Source organism: Aulonocara sp. 'chitande type north' Nkhata Bay, linkage group LG5 (genome assembly GCF_057382095.1).
Source record: "Aulonocara sp. 'chitande type north' Nkhata Bay isolate Kocher_YH1m ecotype deep benthic linkage group LG5, A_spYH_male_GT1.1, whole genome shotgun sequence".
In the NCBI taxonomy this organism is placed as follows: domain Eukaryota; kingdom Metazoa; phylum Chordata; class Actinopteri; order Cichliformes; family Cichlidae; genus Aulonocara; species Aulonocara sp. 'chitande type north' Nkhata Bay.
Genome location: NC_141348.1, coordinates 34,732,172 through 34,752,834, shown reverse-complemented (window position 1 = coordinate 34,752,834; position 20,663 = coordinate 34,732,172). Strand labels below are relative to the sequence as shown.

At 39.0% G+C, this 20,663-nt stretch overlaps 2 non-coding genes and 2 pseudogenes across 3 annotated transcripts; 3 read left to right on the top strand and 1 right to left on the bottom strand.

Annotated features, from left to right (window-relative positions):
* Positions 1 to 5,752: 5,752 nt before the first annotated feature.
* Positions 5,753 to 5,869, top strand: LOC147331123 (U2 spliceosomal RNA; annotated as a pseudogene).
* A 756-nt stretch (positions 5,870 to 6,625) lies between these two features.
* LOC147331122 (U2 spliceosomal RNA) lies at positions 6,626 to 6,808 on the top strand. The gene has a single exon (XR_015129310.1). It is a non-coding gene; the product is annotated as a U2 spliceosomal RNA (small nuclear RNA).
* Positions 6,809 to 9,929: 3,121 nt separating this feature from the next.
* LOC147331121 (U1 spliceosomal RNA) lies at positions 9,930 to 10,093 on the top strand. The gene has a single exon (XR_015129265.1). It is a non-coding gene; the product is annotated as a U1 spliceosomal RNA (small nuclear RNA).
* A 5,679-nt stretch (positions 10,094 to 15,772) lies between these two features.
* LOC147331120 (transcription factor HES-5-like) lies at positions 15,773 to 16,636 on the bottom strand (annotated as a pseudogene). Its single transcript, XR_015129254.1, has 2 exons — positions 16,559 to 16,636; positions 15,773 to 16,450 (listed from the first exon to the last, which is right to left on the bottom strand). The product of XR_015129254.1 is annotated as a transcription factor HES-5-like (transcript).
* Positions 16,637 to 20,663: the final 4,027 nt, after the last annotated feature.

Sequence of the window (20,663 nt, the reverse complement as noted above, 5' to 3'; positions counted from 1 at the left end):
TAGGAAACACGGCTCTGCAAGGCATGCATGTGTTGCTCAGTATTGCATGGCAGACTTGGAACAAATGTTCACAAGCTACTGAAGAAATTGGCTGCTAAATACACCATAAAACACTGGACGGTGTGCGAACACGCTCTGATTTGTTTCGACATTTCCACGCTGGCATTTCAGAGCTACTATGTTCAGCACTGAGATGCATGAAGCAGGAAAGCCAGCATGTGAAAAATGTCACAACAAACAGCAGTAAGATTGTCTTATAATAATAATAATGACTAAAAGCTTCAATTATTATTATTATTATTAGTATTGTAACTGCCTAATTTCAGTCCTATTAAATATATTTCTTTGAGGACATTGCATTTTAAACCTCTCACCCACAGATGATAAGTGCTATACAAGTGGAACTCTTCATTATTGTTGTTAAACATGACAATTTGAAAAGGATTCGATTGGTTAACCCTGACTAACTTTGTAAACTTTCTAAAATCCAGTTTTGTATCTTTTTCCTTGCAGATGTAGCCAAGGTAGATTTTTTTGTATTTCTAAACGACATTTAGGATAGTTTCAGTGTATAAAGCTGGTATGTAGACTACATGGTGTCTGAATTTAGTGGATTAGACTTTGATATATTTTCCACAGAGAGGAATCTCCCCTTTAATGGTGTAGTAGTGCATCATAACCAAACTTTAAAGCATCTAATTTACTGAAATACACGGTCCGCTAACTCATTTGTGTCTTTGTTTTTCATGTATAGTAGATAATTATATATATTTATTTATTTATTTATAGAAGATTATTTCTCTAAGCATAAGATGTGCTGCAGGTCCTTGAGGAGAACAGTTTGGAGTTTATTCATGGAATTAAGTTTCAATGTGCAATACGAGAAAAGGTTCAGCTGCAGCTTACTTTGTTCGAGCTCGGTCCGTGTCTTTTTTTCTTGCCGCAGTGTTTGTTGTAACCCTCCGCCAGTGTACACTTCTTCATGTTGTCCTTGTGACGGAGGAACTTTGAGTGTAAGTAGCATGTTTACATAAAGAAACAGTGTGGAACATTGCCAGTATAATTGTCAGTCTCAGGCTGTTGTGAGCTAAAGTTTTGTAGATATTAGCTGTGGCTGTGAGGCAGGTTTGTTGTGTGTGAGGTTCAAACAATCCCCTGAACAGTACTCACTCAAACCACCAGGTGGGACCAACATTAGATATGAAACACACACACGCACACATGCAGAGGTCTGCTGAACTCTTGTGTAATGACCAGCACCAGCAGGAACAGAGCGAATCACCTCCACAATGTGTGCATTTGTGACCTCGGTGTGGCCCAGGAGCCAAAAACAGAACTGTCTACAATGTCCGGACAATGTTCCATGTTTCCACAAACTTCTGTACTAACTGTCGGCCTTTGGTCTTCGCTGTTCTGTAGCTAGATGTAATGCCCCCACCCCCGGCTCTTATCAGCCTCCCCTCCTTACCTGCCCCTCCCCAGTGTGCATCCATGTTTACATCCCCTCCTGTGTTCCCCTGCACATGCATGACGAAGAAGCCCGGTGTACGTGCGTTATAGCAGCATGGTCTACTGTGATGGATGCCTGTCGGTCATTCTGTCAGATCGATTCCCCTTGTGAAATAAAGTGAGCAAGTGTGACACGCACAACCACTGCTCGGTTCAGACAGACTGAACAGAAACACAAACAAGCACCATTCCTGGAGTCAGAGTCTCCTCCTCACCTGTTTCTGTAGAAGCTGTGAAAAGAGATCCTGCTGTGCTGGGTCCAGGCTACATCCCAGGTCATCTTTTTGTTTGTTGCTGTATGATATTTCAGTGTCTGTGTTCGTGTTCAGCCTCCTCTCCTCCCCTCCCGGGTCTTGCTCTCTTCAGTGTGTCTCTCTGTGAAGTCGTTTCCTGTGATGATGAAAATTTCTCTCTGCCTGAATCTTTGTAGGGAAATAATGACTGAAATTATTACGATGTCATGTGATAGACATAAACATTTATTCGATACTGTAATAAATTAACTAAAGATGATATTTAAGTTTTTTTATGAAATGCAACAAAAAAAATCGTAGAAAAAAACTCGGTTTTGAATCATGGCATGAGGTGTAACGTGTTCCTGAAAGAAAACGAAGGTCTTTAATCAAGTGAAGTTGACCTTATTTAAATATAGTTTATTTATTTTCAAGGTTCAACGTGTCTGAGTCTTTTTTTATAACTGAACCAATATAACAATCAAAGTCAGTGATTCGTAGAGTCATCCAGCTATCAAACACTTGCTGTAATCTGAAACGTAAAGGACATTTTTCATGTCTCGACTCATAAATACAGTGAAATGTTTTGCAGATTAATAAGTAGTGGTGGTCACCTCACAGTAAGAGGGTCCTGGATTTGAATCGGTGGGCTGGGGGCTTTCCCATGTGTACCCACATGAGTATCCTTTATGCATGTTAGGTTAACTGGTGACGCTAAATTAGCTTAATGAATGGATGCCTGTGTCTCTGTTTCGACAGACCGGTCACCAGGTAAAAACAAATGTAATTAATTTAATTCTTAGCTATAAAGGCAAAGGTTTGTTTGGTTGTTTTTTTTTTTTTGGGGGGGGGGGGGGGGGGGGGGCAGTAATACAGTTTTTGTATCTCTGTACAGTGTCACAGTGGATTTTAACTCAAACGCTGAAGACATGATTGAATTTCTTTAAACTTAAAGCTTTAATTCAAGGGGGTTGCATTAGCTGAGGATTTATTATTTTAATATATTTTAAAAGACTCAAAAGTACCATATGCACTTTCTTGGCCATGTGAGGCCCGTTCCCTCATTATCACAATAAAAGCGGATAAACAACTGGGATTGATTTGAGGGCTGAACTTCCGTTTCATAGCTTTTCACTGACACGCTTAGTAAAAAGTTGAAAGAAATGTTGAAAGTGAAGGAGGACATCAGGTTTCGTCTCCTGTCCAAGCGCCTTCGTTAGTTTGAGAACAGTTGTGGAGACACACAGCTCCCTATAACGTAAGTACTTGTCACGTCGGTGCTGCCCACAACTCCTGATTGACCTGCTCTGCTTCTGTTCTAGTCCTCCTGTGCATTTCCAGGTTATTTCCTTTTTGCCCCAGTTTTTGAATTTATCAATAACAAAATAACAATCTTCATCTAAATACAAGGAATAATAATAATAATAATAATAATACAAGGACTTAGAAATATCAGCAAATTATTGGAGGAAGATCGCTGAAACTAAAGGAATGGACATGTGGGAATGCACAAAGAAGTGGAAAAACTGGAGGGATCAATATGTTTGTCCCTGGAACAAAAAAAAACATACCACAAATTCTATCAGTGAACACAACCACGCGGTAATTAACACATATTACACTAGAACAAGGATAAATAATGGCATCATTGTCAGTCATCACAGTTCAGTGAGACAGCTATCACAATTGGCACTAAAATATAGCAACCATAGCTTCTTTAAGTGTTAATTTTTGGTTTTAAAAGGGTCTATCTATCTAATGGTTCTCAGCTTAATCTGAGTGTTTCTTAGTTTTTGACTACTTGGTTAGTTTAACTTTTTCTTTCTTTTTACCTCAACTAAGAATCACCCTCCTCTGCACATCTCAACCCTCTCCCACTTTTTCTCCAAACTGCTCAACTCAACACCGCCTACAGACTATTTGAACTTGATGGGCATGTCATGCTTTCAAACTAGCTGCACAAGCACACATGAATGACCTCTTTTTAAGTTTCAAAGACACATGAAAGGTACTTCAGTGTCTGGTGTGTGCAGTCTTATCTGCTCAGTGTCCTCTGTCACGCTGGTTAGCAGGATTGCTGCTGAAGCACTAAACTGCTGTGAACTAAATAGTTACACTGAACTCACACTGCAGCCATGCAGCAGTTGAATTTTATTTCAATTCAGTTGTATTTAATATAGCACCAAATCTAAGCAGCAAAATTAAGGGAAGATGCAGGGTCAACTGATCCAACCCTATATGCTCTATCAAAAAGGAAAATTTGAAGCCTAATCTTAAAGTAGCTCCCAAATTTGTCTCCTGAATCTGGTTTGGATTAGTATAAGTTATTGTGGAACTGTATCAGCTGAGAGGGCAAAGTGACTTTACTTGGTGGGCCGGACCCCCGATGCCCATCCATACGCTGACACTAGCTCAAACTGAGCTGTCTTTCTGATGTACTCATTTCTAACCTTTTCCATCCTGCTCACTCCCAACGAAAATCTTAGCATCTTCAACTCTGCCACCTGCCTTTCTGTCAGTGCTACCGTCTCCAAACATACATGACAGCAGGCGTCATTACCAGCTTGTAAAGCTCCTCTTTCGCTCTTGTTGTTATCCTTCTATCACAAATCACCACCGACAATCATCTCCTCCCACTCAACCCCACCTGTACTCTTCTTCACTGCGTGTTGTTTTGGATGGCTGACCACAGGTATTTAAAATCATAAACCTTCACCCTCTCTACTCCTTGCATCTTTACTTTTCTACCTGTTGCCCTCTCCTTCACACACATGTATTCTGTCTTTGTTTCTACTGACTTCTCTCTTGAGCATAACTTCACCTCTCCAGGCTCGCTACAGAAACGTTAAGCCCAAAATCCACCACTTTAAACTTTAATACAAGCACTTAAGAGACTTTCATTTCACTTGAATAGGGACTTCAACACTGTACCCTTGGGTTAACGGTTTGATACTCTACCATCTAAGCTATCCAGGGTCTGTAGCAGTTGCCTCTACCTTGTTCATCCTGGTGTTTCAAACCTAAACCAAAGATCATAGGCTAATTCAAGCAGGGGGAGGATATTTGTAAAAATAAATCAATAAATAAAATACAAAAAAGGAGATTTGTTTTTATTAAATTTTGTTAAGTGGCACAGTCCATCAGTAGTGAGTCCTTAGTGAAAGTCTTAAAAATGAAAATAAAAGTTAAATAAAAATAACTAAATACAGAATAAATGCTATATTTGTATAAAAACTCCAACATAATTATTTGTGAAAAGGCTACATTAAGCTTCCGATAAAAAAAAACAACATTTATATGATGGCAAACTATTTCACGAAGTAACAATAAAACTGTTGGTACTTAATAGAGGGTTCAAGTTAGTGGGTCAAACTCACCACCACTGCGCATGCTCAGATCTAGTTCGACGCCACCTGAGCATCAATTAGCAGGTTGACGGAGACTTTTAGTAAGTCAGTTTCTATGGAACTCCAAAGTGTTCAAAATTAAATAAATAAATAGGTCAAGATGAAATAAATAACTATGTGAATAAATAAGACACAGATATGTAATGTGAGAATGATATTGTGAAATAATGGAACACATTTTGAAAACAATGCTCATTATTGTGAAACATATTACATTCTCGAGCCAGAACAAAAAGGATTTTCGTTAATATTTACAATTTGTTCATGGAGTTGACTGTTGTAAATACCCTAGAGTGTAACTTAAAGAGTGCAGTTAGCCCTCCGCGCCACCAGAGACCGCTAGTGAAGTTCGTTTTTTCTTAACTAGAAACGTAAAAACATTAACTCTTTCTGCTAAATTAAATCTCTGTTTCGTTAGTGAAAATAGCACTTGTATTTAACGTAATGGGCGTGAGTTTTATAACATTAATATTGTTAAATTAAGTGTACTACTTGTTTTTTGCTTTTCTGCTTCCTATTGGACGGAAGAGTACCACGTTTCCGAACCGTGAGTGAGGTAGACGGTGCGGGGAGTGACTCCGTCTGCTCCGACATATTCCCGGTATCGCTTCTCGGCCTTTTGGCTAAGATCAAGTGTAGTATCTGTTCTTATCAGTTATCAGAGAGGGAATTTGAGGGGATATATCGGCATGAATTACAAAGATGGGGAATAGACACGATTAAGGACAGGTGGAAGGATTATTATGAATGATGTAAAAGATGTTTTTGTGAAATATGAAAAGTATTCAATGGAATGTTGAGCAAATGGAAATGTAAGATGGTGTTGTAAGTAAAAATAAAAAAGGAAAAAAAAAAAAATCTGTTCTTATCAGTGAGTTCGGAAGTTTGGGAATACGCACAGGATAAGAGTTATAAGAATGTTTTGAAAGATTTTAATTGGATGCACCTACATAGGAAATTACCTGTAAGGACTACGATGTATGCACATAATTTGGGGAAGTTAAAAGAATGTCCGAGGGATAATTGCACAGAGGAAGAAACGATTGAACACGTCCTATGGGGGTGCAAATATGCAAAAAAGGTATGGGCTGGAATGAAGAGGAGGTATAAGGGACTAGAGGCTTTGACATATGAGGAAATAACTTATCTTAGGCCTAAGGATAAAAAGAAGGAGGAAAATAAAATACGTTGTATGTTGTTATCAATTACAAAACTTAAGATATGGAGGGCAAGACAGGGGTATATAAGGGGGGGGTATGAATGGAAAGAGATGGGAACAATAAAGGATATAGAGAGGGAATTTGAGGGGATATATCGGCATGAATTACAAAGATGGGGAATAGACACGATTAAGGACAGGTGGAAGGATTATTATGAATGATGTAAGAGATGTTTTTGTGAAATATGAAAAGTATTCAATGGAATGTTGAGCAAATGGAAATGTAAGATGGTGTTGTAAGTAAAAATAAAAAAAAAAAATCTGTTAAAAAAAAAAAAAAAAAAAAATCTGTTCTTATCAGTTTAATATCTGATACGTCCCCTACCCGGGGACCATATATTAAATTGATTTTTGGAACAGGGAGATGGAATAGGGGCTTGCTCCGTCCACTCCACGCATCGACCTGGTATTGCAGTATCTCCAGGAACGGTGCACCCCCCCTAAACATGTGGAAAAATATTGAAAGTTTGGCCAGGTGGTCACAGCACCAGAATAACTGAGACCCCTTATGGTTTCTTGTTGCTGATTACCAATTTGGAATGTTAGATTCCAAATTATTATATTAAGTTGCAACACAACAATGATGCAAACACATAGTTGCTGCAGACAAAGCAGCACACAAAAAAATTGTATCTTGGTAGATTTTAAAAAAATGTATTTAATGAGATTTTCCAATGCCTGACTAAAGCTGGCAAGGAAACAAATTGTCTGCAGTTCGTGGAAAATTGTTTATTTATCCATCTACAGTGGGAAACAAAACCACATCTACATTTATTGTCTTTAAGTCTTCTATTGATCATTTTCCAATATCCGTTTCTATATATTGGCACATTTATTTCAGTAGAAACAGAAAGCAGCTTGTGATTTAGAGCTATTTCTCATATTTTGTAGGCTTTGTAATATATTATATTATTTAATTAGTTCAGTCTGTTACTGTTATCCTCCTGGAGCAACTGTAACCCACACAATTTCCTTAAGGATTATTAAAGTATTCTGATTAGAGAAGAAAAAGGTGCAGTGCTGGTGGATAATATTTTTATTTTGCTTGCAGTAAATATTTTTAATTTATTTAACCTTCATTTATACAGCTAGTTCCAGTGAGACTAAATGTCTTATTTACAGTAGTCCAGTCTGCTTCTTAACCATCTATTATTTTCTCAAGTAGAACCTGGGTCGTCTTTATGTGTTTCACTGAATGTGCCTGAGAGAGAAAATGTTAAACCCTAGTACGTGTCTGCCTGTGTCCAGTGACGTATAACAATCTCTTGCTATGAAAACTGTTCTGTTGTTCATGAAATAAGTGGCTGTGTCACCCAGCAGCTCTCTGTGGGCTGTGGGTTTGGTCTTTATGTATATGTTTATTATCCAAAGCGCTTTTCTCTTAAAGTTGGCTCATTCCTTGGTAATCTGACTATGACTATATCAGCTGCATCTATTGGGTTATTTTGGTAATAGATTGATCTGTTGATGTTTTTTTTTTACCCATCATCTGTTTCATTTTTCTAAAAAGACCCCCAAACCTTTTGTATTTACGTGACATCTGAAATTGTAATTTTTTAAAGAAAATATTTTCTTAGCTGCCAAAATATATAAATGCGCTCAAGTAAAGTCAAAGCCAAATAAAGTAAGATAAATATGCAATCTAAAATAAGATATAAAAAATGAATCTTTACTGTCTTCGTGGAAGGCTTTGTGATTTTTGTTCATGCGTCTGCTTGTTTAAGTGTGCAGTGAATTTCTGTCTGTAAGCCTTTAAAGGAGAATGTGGTGCCTGCAATGCAGCGATGCGAGTATATCAGCAGTCTGAAGTTTGCCTTTGATGCAAAGTTTTTATGCTGCTGCAAACAAGATGTTATGATGGTGTAGACATTAATTAATATTAATAATAATTTAGTGTCCAACGTAACGTCACTGTTGCTGTGGTGATGTCAGTGCTTCTTTTCAAAACTGGGCCCTGTGTTTGCTTAATATTGTCAGACTTTTTATTCACACGCTGCTCCTAAATCCCTTTGTATCGCAGGTCTGCTTTTAGTTGCAAATGCATGTGAAATGCACGCGTTTACATCCTTGAACACATCGGCAGGCTACAGAGCTGGGCATTAAATGAAGCAGCGAAGCAAAGACTGTGTTGAGGATTGTTTATAATCCAATTTTTCAAAATACTTGATGAATCGCTGCAGCCCTATTTCGCTGTAAGAAGTGTAATTCTTGCAAAATGCATGCATTGAAGTAACATTTAAAGTAAGAAAAGGCTTCGGCTCTTCTGTAATAGGTTTTGTATTTGATTTTGGATCTGGACAGTTACTGAGGGTCGCCTGTGAGACGAGGGAGAATAGTAGGAAATATTGATCCAGCTATCACCCCCTCATCGTCTTGTTTCCTGTCACTGCAAAAGTGGACAGGAATGCTGCTCTGCAGAATGTCCGATGTAGTTCCAGATATCTGGCTGATAGCAGCATCTCATCTTGACCATTTGGTGCCATTTGTTTTTCTCTGCAGCTGTCGTGTATTTCACCAAGCATGACATTTATATTTGTTAGTTCAGGTGTACCACATACTTCTCTTCCACTGGCTGGGATGTCCTCTCTAAGAAGGAGAAGCATACTTCTGCAGTCATGGCAGTCCAGGCTTTGTTATGTGCAGAAGGGCCTAAACTCAACTCCAGCTGCAGCATTTGTTCTTGGTCCCTGTGAGCTGCAGGGAGCTCATGCGGTGGACTCGTCCTTAATCTGTGTTTTCTGATAGGTCAGTCGATCTTGTCTTTCTCACTGTTATCACTGGTCAAGGTGAACATTCAGGGTACGGCAAACTTACAACCCAGAGAGGAAATGCCCAAAGTATGTGACTGGCTGCAGACTTTTAAAAATGGAATCGCATTGAGTAATCAGATGGCAAGAGCGAGCGTCAGCCAAGAGCAATTAGAAATTGAATGCAGACAGATGTGAATGAATCTCCAATAAAAGCAGTGACAGGTTCAAATACTTTTGTTTGACCTATTGAGTCAAACAATGAGAGTCAAATATTGAGAGGAGTCTGAAGCTGCAGAATGTAGTTTGAAATCATTAAAGTGGGTGTTCCTACTCCGGGACAGTAGGGGGCAGCAGCAGGAGGAGAGTGAACTGTTCAGCAGCAGAGAGCAAAGGAACAGGAAGTGGTTGTGCTGTTAGCAGAAAACGTGTGCGCTTTATGCGTTTTTTCCTTTTTTCTAAACATCAGACGTGAATCAAACAGTTTTCAGCTGCAGTTTGATTCAACTTGGAGTTACTTGAACTTCCTGTTGGTTTGTTGGTGGATTTAAGGAGGTTAAATGGATGAAAAAAGGTGATCTTTCAGTTAGCTTTTGTTGTGCAGATGCAGCAATGCATGATGGGAAAGACTCCCTGTATATTTTAAACTAAATAACCTGATGTGGCTCTGTTGGAAGCTCCTTCCTGTGTATATAAATAGTGTGTAGTCCCAGCCTCCTGCAGGCTGTGTTTGTGTTGATTGTGAGATTGTGAGCACCGTGAGTGTGCAGGGTTTGTGTGTGAAAGAGTCCCCCATGTGTGAGGTGAACAACTCATACTTACCTGGCAGGGGAGATACCATGATCAAGAAGGTGGTTCACCCAGGGCGAGGCTCAGCCATTGCACTCCGGTTGTGCTGACCCCTGCGAATTCCCCAAATGTGGGAATCTCGACTGCATAATTTCTGGTAGTGGGGGACTGCGTTCGCGCTCTCCCCTGATCACATGTTCAAAGGAAATAGAAGAAACAGATATAGTGTCCTGCTGTTTATCAATTCTCTGAAAGCTTACTTACAGTATACTTATCTGGCAGGGGAGATACCATGATCACGACGGTGGTTCACCGAGACCCACCATGGCGACATCGACTGCTAATATGACAGGTTCCAGGAGGAATGCTGTGCGTTTTGAGATAAGATAAGATAAGATAAGATAACCTTTATTAGTCCCACACGTGGGAAATTTGTTTTGTCACAGCAGGAAGTGGACAGTGCAAAAGTTATGAGGCAAAAATTAGAATACAATAAGAATAAATACAGTACACAACTGTACAGAATAGAATAAAATAAAATACTATATACAGTAGAATAAAATAAAATAAATATACAATAAGATAAAAATAGAATACAAATACTATATACAACTGAGTAAAAATACAACGATGACAGAAAGGATTATTGCACTTAGTATTATTGCATATGTATGGATGTGTGTGCTTGATCAGTTAAAGTCTTTATTATGGAGTAATAATAAATGCAGCATCTAAATAATAGATGCAGTTCAGCAGGATTTTCATCCAGAAGGAATTGGGATTTTCTCCAACGGAGATCAACTACATTTTCGGCTTGCCTTGAAAGAAAAGTTATGAGGTGATGTTTGCCACCAATACGTTCTTTGAATCATGTATTGACAAGTTTAATAGACTTAAACAATCAAGACCTCAGCTGGAGAATATTAAGATGACACCGTTATCAGGCAGAGAACCCAAAGCTGTGACAGTGATCATGCATTCGGAATATGTGAGAGTGGAAGATATTAAGACCTGGTTGTCCTTTAAATGTGCGGTGACGAGAGGTTTGGACTTAAAAGACGAAGATGGTATCCGAACCGGAGCATATCGTTTCTATGTTCACCTGCATAGAGATGAGAACTCACCTCCCCCAATTAGGGGCAATCAGAGGATATGTTTTCTACCCCAGGCAACCCAAGACATGTCGTAAATGTGGCAGCAACGACCATCTAGCCGCAGAGTGCGACAGTGTGGTTTGTAAAAACTGTAACAGTGACGAGCACATTGCAAGGGAATGCCCCTTCCCAAGGAAATGTAACCTTTGCAGGGGAGAAGGACATACCTTTAGGGCATGTCCCCAATCCTATGCAAACAGGGTGAAAAGACCACAGCTGCAGCAATTAGAGGAGATACCAATGCTAACTGGAGGAGGTCCGCAAGTTGATGAAGATGTAAGTAACGACCAAGCCAACGAGCTCCAGCAGGAAGTGGTTGAGGGCCAAACGACCTACAGCTGGGGTGGGGAATGAGTAGATGACCAGCCCTCTCAAGTAACTACACACGAGGATTCAACGACAGTGGTGACAGGGAAGACCACAGGGTTAACGGACGGGAATGAACAACTATTAAAGACGCAAAGAGTGCCTACGACTAATCCTGACGTGCATGTATCTCAATTAGAAATGGAAACCAAGATTCAGGAGGGAATGGCATCTCTCTAAGGCACCCAAATTCTTACGCGGCCGTCAACATCCAAAGAGTGCAGAGACCTGCTTGATCTCATGTTCCCTGATCTTTCAACGGTTCAGTCCAAACACATTATCACCCTAGAAAAGGGAGCTTTTTCGTTACCTCCTTGTGACATCGAAGATAACACAACTACCCCCTCTGAATTGTCGCTACAAGTAGGCCTTTGTGCAGCGCCGACCTCACATAAACGACAGATAAATACCTCAACAGAGTCTTCTACTGGAAACCTTGATTTGGAAATTCAGGGCTATACAGACCCCTCGCCAATACCCCCGCTTGAAGAACAAGTCCCGACACCTACCCAGGGAGCTGCTCAGGAAAACAGGAGGAAAGCAACGATGAGAGAGCACCGACTTCGGTGTGGTTTCCACGGAAGAAGAAAAAGAAGGTAAAGCTATAGTAGAACTCTCAATAATAAAGTTTTTCAGAGTACAATGACCACCCCCCTTTAGAACCAACATAAATACATTTCACGGATCTACGATTAATACAAGAGGGTTGAATGATGCAGTGAAATGCCAATCTGTTTTTAGTGTATTACATGAAACGGGTGGGGACATTTGTCTTCTCCAAGAATGTGCCCTACCCTTTATGGACAATTACGCGAAGTTCGCAAAACGATGGACATATGGACAATCCTTTTGGTCAGGGGATAACCAAAATCGAATGTCTGGTGTGGGGTTTTTGTTTAATAATAAAACCATCAACATAGAAGATGTGGAAGTTGTGGTGGATGGGAGAGCTTTACTTATTGACGTAGAGAAAAACGGGAGTAAATTTAGGATTATTAATGTTTATGGACATACAGATATGAAAGAACGGACTGCATTATTTCAAACATTACAACCCTTTCTTTGTAATAGACGACAGATAGTAATGGGCGGGGATTTTAACTGTACACCGGAAACGAGTGCAAGCCAGGGGGCGAGTTCAACAGTTAAGAAAGACTCAAGTACTTGTGCATTAGAAAATTTGATCAATGATGGTAATCTGAAAGATGTGTTTAGATCTCTTAACCCTACAGACCCAGGACACACCTGGTCCAATAAGAAGACCGCTTCACGGATTTTTTGTTTGCCAGCAAAGGCGTAACGCCTCTGTCATGTAAGGTGGAACCAGTACCCTTTTCCGATCACCATAAGGTAACGTGTAGATTTAGCATTCAAACTCCCTTTCAACCGTGTCCGGGGCCATGGAAATTAAACCTGAATTTATTAATGGAAGGGAAGGTGGTAGGAAGATATAAACTCAAATTGCAACAATGGGCCTCTTTACAACCGCTATACGATTCGGTAGGTGAGTGGTGGGAGAGTATAAAGACTAGGACTCCAGTATTTTTCAGTTTAGAAGGAACAAAGCGGGCAAAGACGAGTAGACAATGGCTATTAAGAAAGCAGGGAAAATTACAAAGGTATTACAACCTCCTTAAACTAAGAACTGAGCGCACAAGTTTGAATTTATTTTGGATTTTTTTGTAATCCAGGCACATAGGCAAGTGAGACTGAAACCCTTTGGCACCTCAAAATTTCATCAGAGCACCCCTAAAAATAACTAATAGTAGTAATAGTAGTAATAACAGCGCATTTTAGTATTATTTTCTAAAATTATCTTCAAATGTTTTATTTTCCCAACTTGTCAACTGACGCCAGTACAGGATAGAATGAAAACAGGTTTAATGTCTAGTGTTGATGATATCATGATGTTACAGTGTGCTCACACAGAGGCGTTGCTGGTTTGATTTTAATAGACTGAATAAGACTTTGGCTGCAGCAAGAAGATGAAGATGTAATTTCATGACACAAATCAGTGACGCAGATTTAAAACACACTTTAACTGACATATAGCAAAAGTTCAAACTGAGGGGACATTGCTGTGACTTATAAAATGTCTGCTTTTTTATTTGTCCTATAAATAGCGTTAAAAACTTTATCTAATCTATCTTAAATCACTAGAGATTATTAGTTAATTTTAACTGTCTGAGCCAGTAGTCTGCTGGTATGTCACAAGTTGCGAGCCAAGGAGATGATTTTTTTTATTTTAGTTCTTAAAAATTGTCTGTTCCTGTTCTTATTGAATTGGGCTTCAGTGTTTGTTTAGTGTACAGCTCCAGATCCAGGTGACAGCAAGTCAAAAGGATGTTGACTGTTAATAACCGTCTGCAACATGCATTCAGTTTGAATGTTGCTGTAAATAGATATGAATCTGTTAGTGCTTTTTGTTACCAGTAATATTTAACTTTGTGCCGGCACCAAGACTGAGAGACGAAGATAAAGAGGGCTGGATGGAGACAGCAAAGAGAGAGAGAGCGAGCAAAAAGAAACAATAAAGAGTAGACATGTAGTCAAATTCACCAGAAATGATGAAGCTGTAGCTTCTGTTTTCTCACATACATTGATGATTTCTCATAACTAAGCAGTGTTTTGTACTGTTGTTGACTCACATCATATTGATCCCATATTGATATGAATGGTCGCATTTTACAGGATTCATACCACTCTAAACTTGTCTTGAACAGGACGGCTGCCATGTAAGGGACTACAAATCTATTCTCCACTCATGAAATTGGAGTACATGATGCTCTGTGCTGTGACTGCATATTAAATAGAGGGTTTGCACTGTATGAATTCAAAAACTTTAATATAAAACAACTGTATTACCAGTTTGGTTTGTTTACAGGTCTATGGAGTGACAAGGTGATGTTCCAGTGTCTGTACTGGATAAGTGCTTGATGATTCGGTGGACTGCCGTGGTTAAGAGACTGAAATAATGTTGTGCTTGTTTGTCATCTTATCTGCTTTGCCACATTTCTTTCACTTCTAATTACTGAGTCTTTGCCTCGGGTTTGATACCTAAAGGCTCCACCCTAAAATGGGTGGATTAGATTGGAATCTCTGATTATTTACGTTGATTAGATTTGTAAACAGCATATTCCATAAATATTAATTATGGAGCGCTGCATTTATGAGACGATTGGAAGCTGAGCCTTCTAAAAGTTTGAATGTAATTGTCCCTGTCTGCGCACGATCGAAAGTAGACATACAGGCTCAAATACATGCACTCCCACTCGTATATGATGCATAACTTGTACTAATGTATATGTTACAAAGTACAAGAACTAATGATCTTTCTTTTTTTCACATCCAGTCCACTGTCATTAGAAATCAACACTACTTTAGTAAATGAAAAAAAACATGTTGAGTTAACTCCTTAAGAAGTCAGAAATCTGTCAAACTGATGATTAGCTTGACTTCTAGCTTGGACAGAATTGGGAGTTTAGTCAGAACTGTCATGTTGCAGTTTTTCAGTAATAGAGTCCTGTTACAAATGCAGCATGTAGTCTAAACATGAAAACCTTCTGCTCTGCATTTATCAGCTTTGAAAAGCCATTCTCAGGGCTTTATTCAACCATTTAAATGGCCTGTTCTGGCTCAAGGGCCACATGTTTGAAGTGTGATCCTAGACTGTGAAATAAGAGGAGCTTGCCAACCTTAAGACTAATAAAGGCACAACAACAGATGGGAATGATCAAATTGTCAGTTTTATTTTACAAGTCATCATATGTTTTAAGAAATGAATCGATTTCTGTGTTTCAGCAGCAGCTACAAGATATTTGGCAGCCATAACAGAAAGTGTCCTTACTGAAAGATGTGGTTCATGTATCTCAACAATGTAATGCTCCAGTAAACAATGACAACTCTGCTCCACTAAAAGCTTGACCAACACTGATCTTTTGTCAGTAGAAGGGATGAGGTGACACAACTCAATATTCAGTTATTTATTTATTTATTTTTGATCGTGAAGAATAAAGAGGTCACATCATGTTTACGTACTTTCACTGAGGCATGAGTGGTGATGATGCATGGCAGCAAAAACTTGTATTTCTAGTCAATGCCCTTAATCAGAGTAGAATGAACAGCTCCAGTATGTTTAAAAAAAGGCACAGCAGGATAATTTAATATAAACTAAAGAAAGTGACCCAAATCTCAATCAGAGAAAATACATTTTGAGTTATGCACACATTTATGCTTTTTTGCACTGCAAAATATGTTAATAATAGAACACATAATTCCAGTACCCAATATGGGTCAACAAATCTTCCAGATAAGAAAGCAATGCATAAAAGTGCATCAGAAAGGGTGATATTAAAACAAAAAAGTAGGTAGAAAATTCACAACTCCTGTCAACAGGAATATAAGTTAAGTATGATCATTCCTAACCAAGCTTGGTCAGTTTTTATGGTAGTTATCATATCATGCATCAATGAGAGAAAGTATGTTATCATAGAAAACAATATTGTGTTTCTAAAAAAGAAAGAAACTATCAGTGCAACAGAACTTTGTGCTCAAAATCTGTCACAGATTTCTCATTTAACATTGAAAATCTTATTTATATTTAACCAACATGGTCACATTGTTAACATCTTCTGTCAGTTGGTGTCTACCACGGCCTCCAGAGGGAGCTGTTGACTCGAGTCTTATCTTTGGTCATGGTAGTCTGGACTGTGTAGCTCAGACGAGAGATATGAGCCTCTCTCAGGTTGTCAGAGGAGTTTTGCAGTTTGTTGATGTGGTTCAGCAGTCTTCTCTGAGACAGAGTGTTCGCCTCCTCTTTGGACAGAACATGTGCCACCTCTTGGACACATCTGGAGTAGCCCTTATCAACAGCTGCTGAAGCCACAGCTTGATGCTGCTGCTGCAGTCGTCTCAGGAAGCAAACGGTCTGCTGTTTGAGGAACTCTGGACCCAGGAAAGACTTGAGCTGCTCAATGCTGCTGTTAATTCGCTCTCTGCGTAACTTCTACACCAGAGGCTTTCTAATCTGCAAAAAGAGGAAAGAAAATAGTAAATAAACTTTATCCAGAGTGTAACTTAAGCATTATATGAGACAATTTGTAAAGATATGTTTAGGTATTGGTGGGCAATTTACCTTGTGATTCAGAGTTGAATGCTTCTGAGAATTACTCATTGCTGCAGTGATTGTAGGTGCCATGCCTGGATATCTGTGCTGTAGAAATCTCATCTCTCTATCATCTTCATCTCACTATTTATAATCTCACATCTCCATATGAATATGTGGGTTCTGGCCTGGCTGAAGTTTCTCACCATTTTGACCAATCAGGGAGCTCAGCAAGACAATGTGGATGAAGCAACATGCTGAATGTTGTTTTATTGCTGGAGGAACAATAGCTAGGTCTCAGGGGAACAGGTGGAGGACTGGGGGTGGGGGTAATGGGTGGGGCTTGTATGAATCTGGGAAAGTTGTGACCCTGTAGAGAGGAGATCTTCCCCCTGATGCTTTGATCAATAACTTTGACTGAGCACACGCTGATCATCCCATCACACATGTGAGAACACGCCATATGCACCTTTCACATTAAAAATCCCATGATGTTAAAATAAAATAGCAGGATTGAAAGGCAGATTTGTGTTTTAAGATTAAGCAATAATCTGAGACATAGCACAAGGCCATATGCTGAAGTTTGATTATTACCTTTTTTGTTTTAATAGAGTGCATTAGTTAAACCAAACTTACATAATGTAAGTTTAGTTTAACTTTCTCAGTCAGGAAATAAGATATCACCTGAGATATTAGCTATTAGAGTCCCTTTCTGTATTTATTACCCACCATCGTTAGTCAAATTATATATTGTGGCATTGATTTAAAAAAAAGTCTTTGTCAAAATGTACTTTGCGGAAAAAGCCTTTATAACCTGTTTAAAAAGGACCACATTGCCATGGTATTTTAGTATCCATCAGTGGAAAAAGTAAAGAGGTTTAGATTGAAATAATGACCCACGACACAGAGTGGAAATGAAGCTGGCAAAAGTTACAGAATTGGCACCAAAGAGAGACCAGCAGAGAAAGAAATACAAGGAAAAAGAGAATAAACAGTGAAGAAAATCTTCCTCTGAAGTGTGCCAATTCCCCTTTGGAGAATAGTCAGGTGCTGGTGAGGTTGAAGATGCTAATCACACTGAACTGTGACTCGCTCTCTCACAGTTTTCCCACACTCTGTTCATTGACTGAGCTCTCACTCAACAATGGGCATGTGCCTTGTTAAATGCTAATTCATCTACACACCAGCAGCTCCCGGCTCTCCCATGAGGGCAGAGTTTGTTGTGTAGACACTGTCAGTAATTAAGCTAGGAGAGTGAGTATAAACACAAATATTTTGGTTAGGGATGTGACCTAACTGTTAGTCAACAAAGTATATTTGGATGTGTATTTTATATTTAAATTTTATGTATGAGCATTTACTTTCTATACCTGCACAGACATATCAGAATCAGAATCAGAATACTTTATTGATCCCTGGGGGAAATTATTTTTTGTTACAGTGCTCCATTTTAAACCAACATTAAGACAAGACAGACAATACACTAACTAAGAATAGTACAATATATACATATATATACATACATACATACATAAGTCACTCATAGATAAATAGTTGGAAAAGAAACATGTGTAGTTGTAGCAGCAAACAGTGTGTTAAGTGGATGCGTTGTACAGGGAGATGGCCACAGGCAGGAAAGATTTCCTGTGTCGTTCAGTGGTGCTTTTCGGTAATCTCAGTCTCTCACTGAACGAGCTCCTGTGACTGACCAGCATGTCATGGAGTGGGTGGGAGGTGTTATCCAACATTGTCTTTATCTTGGACAGCATCCGCCTCTCCGACACCACCTTGAGGGAGTCCAGCTCCATCCCCACAACATTGCTGGCCTTACGGATTAGTTTATTAAGTCTGTTGGCATCTGCGACCCTCAGCCTGCTCCCCCAGCATGCAACAGCATAGAGGATCGCACTGGCCATAACAGACTCATAGAAAATCCTCAGCATTTTCTGGCAGATGTTGAAGGACCTCAGTCGCCTCAAAAAATAGAGACGACTCTGGCCCTTCCTGTAAAGTGCTGTGGTGTTTTTAGCCCAGTCCAGTTTATTGTCAATGTGTACTCCAAGGTATTTATAGTCCTCCACAATGTCAACACTGACCCCCTGAATTGAAACAGGGGTCAAGTGTTTCCTGGTCTTCCTGAAGTCCACGATCAGTTCCTTGGTCTTTGCCACGTTGAGCTGCAGATGATTCTGCTCACACCACGTGACAAAGGAGTCGACCACAGCCCGGTACTCTGTCTCATCATCCCTGCTGATGCATCCAACCACCGCAGAGTCATCAGAAAACTTCTGAAGATGGCAGGTCTCTGTGCAGTGGCTGAAGTCTGTGGTGTAGAGGGTGAAGAGGAAGGGGGAGAGGACAGTCCCCTGTGGTGCCCCTGTGTTGCTGATCACCTTGTCAGACACACACTGTGGGAGACGTACATATTGTGGTCTTCCTGTCAGGTAATCAACAATCCAGGACACCAGAGAAGCATCCACCTGCATCGCTGCTAACTTATCACCCAGGAGGGTCGGCCTGATGGTGTTGAAAGCACTGGAAAAGTCAAAAAACATGACCCTCACAGTGCTCGCCGGCTGGTCCAGATGGGTGTAGACACGATTGAGCAGGTAGATGATATAAGGTCATTATAAGTATTTATTAAGAAAAATATGTAATAAATATGACATTCTCCTTTTTTTATTTTATATTTTTACTTTAAAATATTTCATTTATTTTATTCTACTTTATTTTCAGGTTAATTAGGCTCTTTTTTAACTTTATTAAACTTTTTTGATTTGTCATATTGTATTTTATTGAACTATTTAATGTATTGGCTGCTATTTTTGGACTAGATAAAGTATGCCTTGTCTTTTTTTTTTTTTTTTAATTGTACATTATTATAGCTGTTACTATTCTACTTACTTTTTCTTTTGTCATGAAAATGTATCCAGGTAATACACATTGTTATAATGATGTAGCTGTCGGGAGTTTAAAATTGGTCATTGGTAACAATGTAGAACTACAAATAAAAATGTAATTTAAAAACAGTGTGATAATTTGGCACTTTTCTTTAATTTAAATTGTATTTAAAAATAAAATTTATTCAAAAAAAAATTTAGATTTTATTTAAACAAAACCACAAATCATAACAAAAGTTTTCAAAGAATATATTTAATATCTGTACAAAAAATATAATTATTAAGAACTCTAAATTAACATTTTCTCATCTTGAGTGAGTAAATTATGTAAAAAGTTTAAATTCAGTGGTAAAGAATTCCTCCCCCTTCACAGACATCTTTGTCTGGCCTGCCTCTATTGTCCCTCAGGGGCTCTGTGAGTGGGTTTTCTCTGGTTTCCCACACTCTCCCCATTTACTGCTTTCAAGAACAAAAGAAGTGTGTCTGGTTGCACATCACATTAATTATGGAGTCAGTTTACGAGTTTTGTCTCATTGCCTGTGAATGGAAATTCCAGCCATCAAGACTCGTCATTACCAGGCTTTTGTAAAACTGCTATAAGGAATGCAGACATTTTTGGATTAATGAAAATTCAAAGGCTCCTTTTCTCCTTCTTCGAACTCAGATTGTCTCTCTGCATTCCAGGCTTTTTTTCTTAATTTCTTTTTCCTTAAGTTTTTTTTTTTTTTGATGATGATGATGATAATGATTTTGATAGGATAAAGGGTGTTCACTCATGAATTGATCGTGTGCTGGTTGTGGTCTGATGAGTTTAGGTTGTATCAATAATCAAACTTTATTAAAAATCTCATTAATCCAGCTGTTGATAGGGAGATGTGTTGAGGAAAGTTTCTGTTGTATCTGCGATAGTATTTTGTGCGATAACAGTATCAACAAAAATATCTCAAGAGTATTACTTTGATGCATTCTAGTCAAGTTAAAATGACACCTAATTGTGACACTTTTGTTGTAAATAAGGCAGAAATATGTGGTTGTCTAAGCTTAACATATTTTCATGACCGTTTCAGATGTGTTTTCTGTTGTTATGATGAGCCTGTGCTCAGTCAAAGTCATTGATCTCAGCATCAGGCAGCAGATCAGCTTTCTCTACAGGGTCACCACTTTCCCAGATCCACACAGAGCTGTGTGAGTCTCTCTCCATCAACCTCCCCCCAGCCCGCCAGCTGTTCCCCTGA